This window comes from Pinus tabuliformis, chromosome 5_2, assembly GCF_031772625.1.
Source record: "Pinus tabuliformis cultivar Carrire ecotype Pingquan chromosome 5_2, CPIR1, whole genome shotgun sequence".
NCBI lineage: Eukaryota > Viridiplantae > Streptophyta > Pinopsida > Pinales > Pinaceae > Pinus > Pinus tabuliformis.
Window position 1 is genome coordinate 366,634,376 of NC_142306.1, and position 12,621 is coordinate 366,646,996.

Below are 12,621 nucleotides of genomic sequence, written 5' to 3' on the forward strand. Positions count from 1 at the left end.
TAAAATTTCTTTGCTTAATATGTCGATCATGCCATGCCTTTTCCCGAGCTTTCTGTAATTGTTTTTGAAATCTTGCAATAAAGTTATCTTCTTCCAACGCGAGTAGTTGTTACAATCTCTCCTCCATAATATCGTTGTCCTCCATATCTGTAACAACCACAATCCGAAGATTGGGTACTATGTATTCCATAGGCATTACAACTTCCTGTCCATACACCAGTCTAAACAGAGTTTGTTCTGTCAACTTCTTGCAAATAGTCCTGTATGCCCATAAAACTGCTGAAATGTGCACATCCCAATCATTCTTGTTGACGTTGCATAGTTTACTCAGAGCGTTCTCCAAAATTTTGTTGAAAGCGTCAACCGTGCCATTCGCCTGAGGATGCTAAGGTGTGCTTTTTTGATGATGTACTTGAAACTCCTTCGTTAATGCTTCAATAGTGTTGTGCAAGAAATGCAAACCTCTATCGCTCATCAAGATCTTGGGTACCCAAACGTCAACAATATATACTCAAAGATGAAGTGTGTGGCAGTTTCTGCGCTGCATTCCTTTACTGGTTGTGCTTCAACCCACCTGGTTAGATAATCTGTCGTAGTAATAATGTATCACACACCAATCTTCTTTCTCGACAGATTGATCGGTCCAACAAAGTTAAGCACCCACTTATCAAAGGCCTTCGAGGTGACTTGTGGAGTTAGCGGCAACTCATCCTTTCTCAACGATCTTCTGATCCTCTGGCAGACATCAAAAGCACCACGATATTCTTTGGAATCCTTGTGCATCATGGGCCACCATATTCCCGCTCTTAATATCTGCTGCGCACTGGCCTTTCCTAGATAATGTCCTTCTGTGACACCATCATGTGCTTCAGCCAAAATACTATGCTGTTCATGCTCAGGGACATATTTGCGCAATATCTCATCAGGGCCCATTTTATACAAATGTCCAGCAACCAGAGAAAAATCGGTAGCTCGACATACGAGTTCTTTCTTCTGTTGAGTTGTATACTTTGCAGGGGCTACTTTGGTAGACAAAAAGTGGATGATATCAGCAAAATGATCATCAAAAACCCGTACTACAAAAAGTTGTGCATCGGGCAGTCCTTCTTCAATGTTGGTTGGTTCTTCGTCATTCTCAATTCTAGACAAGTGATCTAGCCCAATGTTCAATCGTCCTGGCTTAACTATTACCTCAAAATTGTACTCTTGGAACAACAATAGCCACCTGTAGATCTTCCCCCCCAACACAGGCTTGTTCACCAAGTACTTTAGCACAGAATGGTCCGTGAACATCTTGAAGTGCGCGCCTAATAAGTAATGTCTGAATTTTTGCAGTGCGTACACCATAGCTAAGCCCTCTCGTTCTGTTGTGGAATAATTTCTTTCTTTCTTAGATAGCTTTTGACTCGCAAATGTGATGGGGTGATCAATACTCCCTTCTCCTGGTTGCGCTAAGACAACCCCCAAAGCTATGCATGACACATCTTCATGGACGTGAAATTCCTTCTTCTAATCCGAAAACACCAGAATTGACGCAATGACCATTTTTTCCTTTAAGATGTCAAGGCTCTCCTGACATTCATCGTCCCAACAAAAGGTAGCATCTTTCTTTAGTAACTTTTCCATCGACGCAGTGATCTGCACGTAAGCCTTTATGAACTTCCGATAGTAACCAGTATGTCCTAGAGTCATGCATAGCTGCTTTACATTCCTCGGTGGATCCAAATTGATAATAACAACAATTTTGGCAGGGTCCACCATCAACCCTTGTTTGCAAACAACATGTCCCAATAATATCCCATATGGTACACAAAAAATTCACTTCTTTAGATTCAACGAAATCTGATATTTTCTGTAGGTATCTAACATCAAGCGCAAACTCGAAACATGCTTCTTTATCGGTCCAAAGATTGTCCATCCATCAAAGTAAACCTCCAGAAATTTATGGATGAATTCCTTAAATGCTACGATGACCACCTTGGAGAATATCACAGGTGCATTCTTCAGCCCAAATGGCATGACTGTATACTGAAACGATCCCCATTCAGTAGCAAAATTGGTCTTACTCCTATCCTTCGGCGCGATCTTGATCTGATGGTACCCTGAAAACCCATCTGTGAAGGAGTAGGCCTCATGTCCTCCAACATTCTCTAAAACTTCATCAGTGAACAATGTTGGAAATGGATCATGTACGCATGCATCATTCAACTTTCTTAAATCAACAAAAATCCTTATTTCTCCCTTAGTATTTTTCTCCTGCACTACCATTGGGCTTACCCATTCAGATTCTTCCAAAGGTTCAATTATTTCGGCTGCGAGCATATTATCAATCTCCTGCTTCACCTTTTCCTAGTATTTTTGGTTTAGCCTATATGGTCGCTGTTTTATAGGTTTCACATCTTGCTTCAAAGTGATCTTCATTACGCCCAGATTGCCTACAATGCCTTTCAGCTTCGAAAACTTCGTCGGAAATAGATCTTGGTACTCATGCAATAATTCAGAAACCTTTCCTACTGTATCCTCATCCCAATAATCACCAATGCGTGCAAACTTGGGCTCCTCTTTTGAACCTATATTAACTTGCTTCGTCTTAACAAGCTGTGATATGTCAGGTATCTAAACATTTGGTCCCGTAACCTCGCGTTGTCCTTCCGATTCATGGATGTTTCTATTGCACGGATCCTCCTTGCCTTCTTCCGTGGTTATATTATAGCATTCTAAATAATGTTGCAAATGTGCATTCTAGTTAGGATGTATCCAAGTCGTAGGCTCTTTCGATGTCCAGAAAATTGTTGCATTGATCTCCCGAAGTGCATCATATATACAATAAAACCCATCTTCAAAACTAAAAGTCAGTACAAATTTTTCCTTCATATTATACTAGGCAGTAGTGCCATGACACAACTCCATTTCCAGATACCAATTCGTTGGTATTACATCCAAAGTATGATATAATATGTGTAGCCACTCTAGTTGAGGTTCTTCACCCCACGCTTTATCCCAATGAGACAAATTTTCTCGAGGATCATCCTTACCATTATATTTCTTGGTGAGCCTTGTGTTTGCATAACCAAACATGTGCCTCATCAATCGACGGTACTCCCTCCAATCTCCTATATTATATTTATGTGTGCCCCACCATCACATAGGCGTAGCCCTCAAAGCTATATCCAAGGCCTGGAATCGTTGTTCTTCTGGTACATCCCTTTCAAAACTATCAAGAAATACGCTAACATCACCTATCCCATCATAATATGGCAAATTACGTACCTCGGTTGATATGCAACAAAGAGATTTTGTCAATTTATTACAACGCAGAGTAGAAACTTCGTGCAACCAGTTCTGCCAGTTCTCCAATTCTTCATCTGAGTCTGAATGACATGAATTATCCTTCCATCTGCGGTGGGGTTGATCTAATCCTCATCTCGTGGAGTTAACTTATAGATATGGTCAATATCCTCATCATTGTATTCTTCGCGAATGGGTTCTGTATATCGCGCTCCTTCAAAGGGATCTGAAGGAAAAACGACCCTGTTATTGTTATTTTCAAACACTATACTCCTCTTCAAATTGATTATCGATCCATATCGAAAGCCCAATCAAGTCCAAGTAACAATGGATATAGATTGCTGTCATCCACAATCTCAATAACTTCAAATTCCGCTACTACGCTGATCCAAATCGGATCCATAAACGATTGTCATAAGACCATGACTATATCGGGACGAAAAAATCCTTGAAGAATCCAAAACAGCAATCGAAAACACCCTGAACCAGTGGCCATGGCAGCCAGCGTGGAACGATGAGGACCTCGGTCAAAGCACGTTGAACGAGGCCCATGGAGACTGCGCAAGAGGTCAAAATAGCCCCTGGGAGCCCCGGATCGGGAAAAGGAGCTGATTTTCGATGCGCGCTGATCGCTGGGCAAACAGGGCCAAAAAGGAGGAGCGTTAAGCACTCGGTCGCGTGGGGGAACCAGAGGACCGCGGGCGGAAAAAGGTAAAGGCGCTAAAGTACAAAGGCGGGACCCGCGCCCTGGAAATCGACAGTATTGATCGGGGCACCCTTGAATGGTAAGCGGTTTTGGAGAAAGCAGAGCGATCACACTCAGCGATCGACGCGTGGCAGCGGAGGTGAGAGAAAAACTGCCGTGATCACGCGTTATCAGTCAAGCAAGTCAACTGTGCTCGGCGTGCGAATGACGTTGGATTTGGAGGAGCCCAGATCGGACGACTGAGATTGCGTCTGATAGACAGAGCGAAATTGACAGGGGATTAAACTGTGATTTAAGAGGATTTGGAATCCGTTGATCGCCATGGTGGAGAAAGAAACGAATCGACGAACAGGCTGGCGCTGTTCTAGTGAGGACATGTGGCTACTTCTCGAGCGTTCATGCTGACGCCGAACAGGGAATTCCAAGCACACAGGCGACAAGCGAATCGACGTAGGCGGGAGAGGAACCGAACAGGCGTGGAGGTCGAATGGCTAAAGCCACGAACAAAGACAGTTGAATGGAGACCAAGAGGGAGAACGAAGAGTCCAAGTGACCAAGAGAGATAGTGAACAGTGAACCCTGAGAGGAAGACTGAGTACAGAGAGCAGTAAAGCCAAGCAGAGGAGACAGAGGGCCGAGCTGACGACATGCAACATCGAGTACCAGAGAGCTTTAGGAATCAAGCCTTCCCATAGAGGAATCTGTCCGGATTGAGCATCACAGTTGGATCTTTCCACTGTAGACTGAGGGTCACAGAGCTGGTAGGAAGAAAAAGAGTCTGTGTACTCCGAGTGGCTTGGGGAATCCAAGAACCACCCTGCCAAGCAAAATCTGCTTCAGGAGAACTCATATTGAGTCCCTACATTGTAATTTCTCTGCTGAAAGACACAAAAAAACAAGGCCACCACTGAATCCGGACCGGAGACGTAGCCTTGGAGAATAGGGTGAACTCCTTATCAAAAATTTCTTGTGTCTTTGTATTGCTTGCTGTATTTCTCTGCTGTCTTTCCATTTACTTTCTGTATATTGGCAATCTGATCAATCCGCTGTTTCAATAACACAGAACACACACACCAGCACATGGGTCTGTAATACCTTTTGTTTAATAAATCTTCACTGAGGTCACTCATAGGGTGATTATCAGATCAAGTGGTATCAGAGCTCTAGGCTGTGAGGTTATACAAGCTTGTGTTGGTTTAGCTGTGAATTCTCACTAGATCAAAGCTCAAATTAGGAGAAGGAGAATTGGTGGAAACTAATCCTGAAATTGGGAGAGTCTATTCTTGAAAGACAATGTCAGAAGAAGGTTCTATAGGGCCAGACTCTCAATTCATAGAAAGTTTCCTAGCTATAAAGTCCATGGTGGAAGAAATGTATAGGGACTTTAGAAAGCATAAGGGTGAAGATTCATCAGGCTCTAAGCAAGATAAAGAAGAAGATGAATCTCATTCCCATGACCACTCCAAAAGAAAGGGGAAAGAAGAAAACTTCCCTACACCTCCTAGTATCCCTATGCATAATAAGAAAGCATCTTTGATTAAGTTAGATGTTAAATTTGATTTGCCTATATATGATGGAGAGTTAAATGCTGAAAAGTTGGACAATTGGATAAGACAAATTGATGTGTATTGCAGAGTACAAAATATAGACTTAGACAAGAGCAAGGTTCAGCTGGAAAGCCTACGCCTAGGGGGCACTGCCTTGGTATGGTGGGAAGGCAGAACCCAAGCTGATATGAGGAAGCATGGTAAGACCATCTCTATCTGGAGTGAATTTGTTACCGCAATCAAAAAGCAGTTCTATCCATTGGCCTACATGCAACAAGCCATGATGAGTTGGAAAACTCTTCGGCAGTTGAAAGGGAAAAGTGTACAAGGGTATACTCAAGAGTTCAGAAAGAGAGCATTGATGTTGGATATTTCATTAGACTCACCAGAAACTCTTTTGAAGTACATTGGTGGTCTACACAGCTACCTGAGGCATACCATCCTCATGTTTAATCCCACTAGTATAGATGAGGTATTTGTACAAGCTACTCATCTAGAAGCTAGAGGAAAGAATGGAAATCTAGAAGTTGGGGGACCATCCCAACCCACTGTAAGAAAAAGCAAGGATAAAAGAAAGCAGAAGTGGAAAGCAAGGAAGGCTAACACTGCACAGAAAGGCAAAGCCTCATGCACCCACTGTAAAAAGGAGGGGCATGATGATGAGCACTGTTGGATTCTGCATCCAAAGCTGATACCTAAGAAGTCCGAGGGCTAGAAGAAGAAGACTGCTGTAGCTATTCAGAAGGATTTGGGGTCAGACTCGGGAGATGAAACAATCATTGCAGCCACAGGTATAAAAGGTAAAATTCTGAAGCATCTACTAGTAATTTTGCTCAATCTGTTATTGATGAAGAACATGAGAGAAAAAGACGTGAGCTTTTCCATATTCGAGTTGTTTCCAAATATCAAAAGATTGATACTTTGTTTGATAGTGGCTCACAAGTAAATATGATTTCTGAAGAAATTGTAAGGAAATTGGGATTAGCAACTACACCTCATAAGAAACCATACCCATTAGGATGGTTGAATGATAAAGCACAACTACGAGTGACTAGACAGTGCAAACTCAAGTTTTCTTTTGGGTCAGCTTTTATAGATGAGGTTGAGCTAGATGTAATTCCTTTGGATATATGTGGAATTGTTTTAGGAAGTCCTTACTTGTATGATAGAAATGCTATTTTCTATAGAGCCGAGAACAAGTATCTACTTGTTAAAGATGGAATCGAATACTTTGTAAGAGCTCATAAGCTCAAGAATAATTATACTCTCATAAACTCAGGACAGATGAAAAGAATGATAAATTCATGCAAATAGTTCTTACTAATGGTTGTAAAGGAAAAGAAAACTGATAAAACCAATGTATTTGAGGGCTGTAATTATGATCAACAAGCTGATATAGAAAAGATTGTTTCAGAGTATGATGTCTTGTTTCAAGAACCTCAAGGTCTGCCACCCAAAAAGGGAATAGTACATGATATTATTTTGTAGCAAGATGTTCCTTTGCCTAACATTGGGATGTACAGGTTATCTGCTTTAGAGAATGCTGAAATTAAGAAGCAGGTGCAGGAGTTGCCCAAGAAAGGGTTCATCAGGCCTAGCACATCACCATGTGGGTCAACAATCGTTTTGGTGAGAAATAAATATGGCTCGTGGAGAATGTGCATTGATTATCGAGCACTGACTAAAATAACGATAAAAAATCGATATCCCCTTCCTCACATAGATGATCTTTTAGATCAATTGAAGGAAGTTGTTTATTTCACCAAGCTGGATTTGCACAGTGGATACCATCAGGTCAGAGTTGCAGAGCAAGATGCATGGAAGACTGCTTTCAAAACAAAGCAGGGATTGTATGAATGGCTGGTTATGCCTTTTGGCTTGACCAATGCCCCTGCTACTTTCATGAGATTAATGAATGATGTACTCAGACCTTTTCTTGATGATTTTGTTATTGTGTATTTGGATGACATTCTGATTTTTAGTAAAACGTGGGAAGAACATTTAAATCATGTTAAGCAGACATTAGATGTTTTGAAAAGAGAAAAAATTTATGTTAAACTCTCCAAATGTGAATTTGGAAAAACCTCTCTAAATTATTTGGGTCATATAGTAGGGGGAGGTGAATTGAAAATAGATCCCTCTAAAGTGGCAGTCATTGTAAACTGGCTTAAACCTAAGTCTGCTACAGAAGTGAGAAGCTTCTTAGGAGCAACACAATATTGGAGGAAGTTGATTTCAAATTTTTCCTCAATTGCAACTCCCTTACATGCTTTGACAAGATTGAACAAGGTGTTTTAGTGGGGAGGCAAACAACAGAAAGCCTTCGATACCTTGAAAGAAAAAATTAGTACAGCACCTGTACTAGCACTGCCAGATCTACAAAGACCATTTGAGATCCAAATTGATGCCAGTGACTATGCCATGGGAGAAGTGTTGACACAACACGGTAAACCCATATGTTATCATTCTGAGACTTTTAATCCTGCAGTAGTTAACTATCCTACATATGATAAAGAATTGTATGCATTAGTTCAGAGTGTGAAAAAGTGGAAACATTACTTAATGGGCAAAGAAAAAGTAATACATACTGATCATCAGCCACTTCAATATCTACACTCCCAAACTAAGTTGTAACAATCAAGACATTACAGATGGATGGGTTTTCTACAAAAGTTTCATTTAGTCATCAGATATAAAAAGGGCATACATAACAAGGTTCCAGACATGTCTATCTAGACCCATTATAAATGCATCTACCATACTTAAGCATAATTCTATGCTACATGAAAGCTACATAAAACAATATGCTTAGGATATGGACTTTAAAGATGTATATGCAACTTTGAGTCAAGGCAAAAGAGTAGAAGAATTGGACTATCACGTGAAGGACCGACTCTTATATCATTGTGGGAAAATCTGCATTCCACAAACTGAGAGAGAAAATATAATTAGGGAAGCACACATTTCTCTGATATCAGGTCACTTCGGGATAAGTAAAATAGTTGCACAGCTGCAAAGGTTCTGTTATTGGCCAAGAATGAGTGAGACAGTTTCTAGATATGTAAAGGGGTGTGCTATGTGTGCTAAAAGCAAGCCCAACAACAGAAAACTAGGCTTGTACACTCCCTTGCCAGTTTCCTTCTCACCCTTGGGAAAGAATTTCCATGGATTTTGTTGGAGGACTGCCTAAATTTAGGAAAGGTCATGATTATCTATATGTTGTTGTGGATAGGTTCAGCAAAATGTGTATTTTGATACCCTGTAGTAAACAGATTACCGCTGAACAAACTGCAAAATTATTCTTTGAACATGTAAGGGTTCATTTTGGATTACCCACTTCTATTATATCTGATTGAGACACCCGATTTGTGGGAAAGTTTTGGCCCAGTCTGTGGGAACTAATGGACACCAAATTAAAGAAAAGCACAACTTTTCATCCGCAAACAGATGGCCAGACAGAAGTAGTTAACATGACAATGATCCAGTTACTGAGAGGATATGCAACAAACACCCTAAGCTTTGAAATGAACAGTTGTGTTATGTGCAGGATGCTTACAATAGAGCCAAACACTCTTCTACCCAGAGATCTCCTTTTGAGACCTGATTTGGTTTCATACCAATGTCTCCCTTGGATTTTGTCTTTGGTAAAGATACCATGGTTGATGGACACAATGATGTGGACAAAGCAACTAGGTTCATTGAACAGATCCAAGAGATCCACCAGGAAGTACAGGAACTGTTAGAAAATTATATATTACGGAGCAATGGAACACATAAAATATTGCAGAAATATAAACACAAAAAACACACAAAACAAGAGAGACGCAGATATACGTGGTTCACCTAGTTTGGGCTACGTCCACCCCGAACAACTAGTTCTTCCTTTCTATTATCTAGCAAAATGAAGAGACACAACCTACAACAAATCCGATGTAATATCCTCTGTTTTCTCTCACAGTCTCACTTCTTTGTTTCTCGCTCACACAATACACATCTATCACACAGCCTCAAATACAATACCCTCATACAAAGAGAGGGGTTGCCCTCTAGGGCAAAAAACCCTAAACTAAACATAAGTTCTACCGTCAGATCATCCGCCTAATGAACGACCCAGATTGACTAGAAATTACTTTACTTTTACAAGGCAATTTTACAGCTGTTTTTAGCTTCGGGGGCGCTGCCCCCGAAACCCCCCTGGACCCCCCCTGCAGCGAATATTTTACGGGCGGTAACGATTCGAACTGGGGTCCTATGTGGCGATACCTTTGAATATAGAAGATAATCAGGCTCCACACCCAACAATCTCCCACTTGGAGACTGATTGTAGCAACTCCACCGCTGCTCCATTTGCTGGACAATGACTCCTCTTTGGACCTGGCTGTTTCTCATCTTCATCATCATTCTTGAAGACCAACTGAAACTGAGCATATTCTCAGTTTCTCCCTGGTTACAACTTTTGTTAGCATATTTGCAGGATTCTGTCTAGTGTGTATCTTTTCTAGCTTCAACTCTCCATCTTCCAACACTGATCGTATGAAATGGTACTTGAGCTGTATGTGTTTAGTCCTGGAATGAAATGCTGAGTTCTTTGCAAGATGAATGATAGTTTGGCTATCACTGTATAACGTGCCCATATCATGCTCCTTACCCAATTCACCCATAAACCTTTGTAACCAAATCATTTCTTTACTAGCCTCTGTAGCAGCAACATACTCTGCTTCTGTTGTTGAAAGTGCAACAACACTTTGGATTTTTGAAACCCAACTGACAGCTGTTCCTCCAACAGTAAATCCCGTAGTGCTCCTCCTGTTATCTCTGTCACCTGCCATATCTGCATCAACATATCCTTGTAGGGAGATGTTTGAACCAACAAAGCATAATGCTTGATTTGTGGTACCTTTCAAATATCTGAGAATCCATTTCGCTACCATCCAATGTTCCTTTCCTGGATTGTTCATGTACCTGCTTACAACTCCCACTGGATGTGCAATATCAGGCCTTGTGCAGACCATTGCATACATTAAGCTTCCAACTGCTGATGCATATGGAACTTCAGAAATATAATCCATGTCTACTTGGGTCTTTGGGCACATTTCCTTGCTAAGTTTGAAATGGCTAGCAAAAGGTGTACTAACTGGTTTTGCATTGTGCGTGTTAAATCTTTTCAACACCTTTTGTATGTACTCATTCTGAGACAATGTTAATTTATGATTTTTCCTGTCTCTAGTTATTCTCATACCAAGGATTTGTTTTGCAGCTCCCAAATCCTTCATTGCAAATGAATTTGCCAATTTTCTTTTGAGCACATTTATTTCCTGCATGTTAGATCCTGCAACAAGCATGTCATCTACATACAATAACAATATAATATAGCTGCCATCATTTTTCTTTTTCAAATAAACACAATGATCAGAGTGACATCTAGTATAATCTTGTTCAGACATAAACTTGTCAAATTTTAGATACCACTGCCTTGGAGCCTGTTTTAAGCCATACAAGCTCTTCTTCAACCTGCACACTAGTTTCTCCTTCCCTTTCACCTCATATCCTTGTGGCTGCTGCATATATATCTCTTCCTCCAAATCCCCATGGAGAAAGGCTGTCTTTACATCTAACTGCTCAAGATGCAAATCTTCAGCTGCTACAAGACTTAAAATGCAAGGATAATTTTAGGGGCGAATGTTCGCCCTTTGGCGAAATTAAGGGGTTTTAAATTTTTAGTGGGCGAATATTTTGTATCATAGTACATTTTTACAAATCACCTCAAATAGCCCACCTTATTTTAAGGGAGAGGGTAAAAAAGGTAAATTTAGCCCTTGAAATTAGGAGTTACAACCTTCCATTTGCCCATTTTCAAGAATAGGTTTTATTTAAGTGAATCCATTCGCCCATTTTCAAGAATAGGTTTTATTTAAGTGAATCCTATGGGCCAAATACCATATTTATAAAAGAGGTATGGTAAATTAATAAAAATATAAATAAATGAGAGGTATGGTAAATAAATAAAACATTTTTTATATTTACTCCATAAGTCACCCGGAGTAAACAAATAAAAATATAAGTAAAGTGGAGGTATGGTAAATAAATAAAACGTCTTTTTATACTTACTCAAAAGGTATGGTAAATAAATAAAAATATAAATAAACTAGACGTATGGTAAATAAATAAAACCTCTTTTTATATTTAGTCCATAACCCTTGTTCTATTTATGAAGGCTCAAGAAAGAGATTTTATTTAAGTGAATCTTATGGGCCAAATACCATATTTGTAACAGAGGTATGGTAAATTAATAAAAATATAAATAAACAAGAGGTATGGTAAACAAATAAAACATTTTTTTATATTTACTCCATAAGTCACCTTATATTTACGAACACTCAAAAAATGGGTTATATTTAGGTGAAACCTATGGGCAAAATACTATGGGACAAATACCATGGACTAGATTGTTATTAATACCATGCAAAAAACCATTATTAACCCTAATATTAGAATTAATAAAAATAAAAATGGCACATGGTATTGACCCATGTTATTCACCAAAATGGCACATGGTATTGACCCATGGTATTTACCTGGAATGTAGCCTATTTAAATAGGGGAATTAAACCAGCATAGATCCATCTTTACTCTGGATCTACTAACCCCCGAGAGGTATCAAATATCGTGATATGCAAACTAGCATAGAGTGAAAAAATATTTGATCCTCTTGGGGCTTTGTCAAGAGTAAAAATGGATGTTGAAGAGTAAAAATGGATGTTGTAATTTAATGTAGGTTAAACATTTTAGCTTGGTTAAAATAAAAAATAAAATAAAAATCAACTATTAATTTTATTAATTTTTATAAATTACTAATAGTAATTTTTAAGCTCCAGGTTTATGATAACCCATGGTATTGACCCATGGTAATACCATGGTATTCATGTGAGCATAGACTATTTAAAGGGGAAATTCTATCGTCTTAGATCCATACAAAGTTTTATTATTTAGTGAAAGACTCGCCAAGATCTTACAAGATTTTATATTTGACCATGCCTGGTGAGAGATTCGCCAAAAATTATATATACATATTATATTATT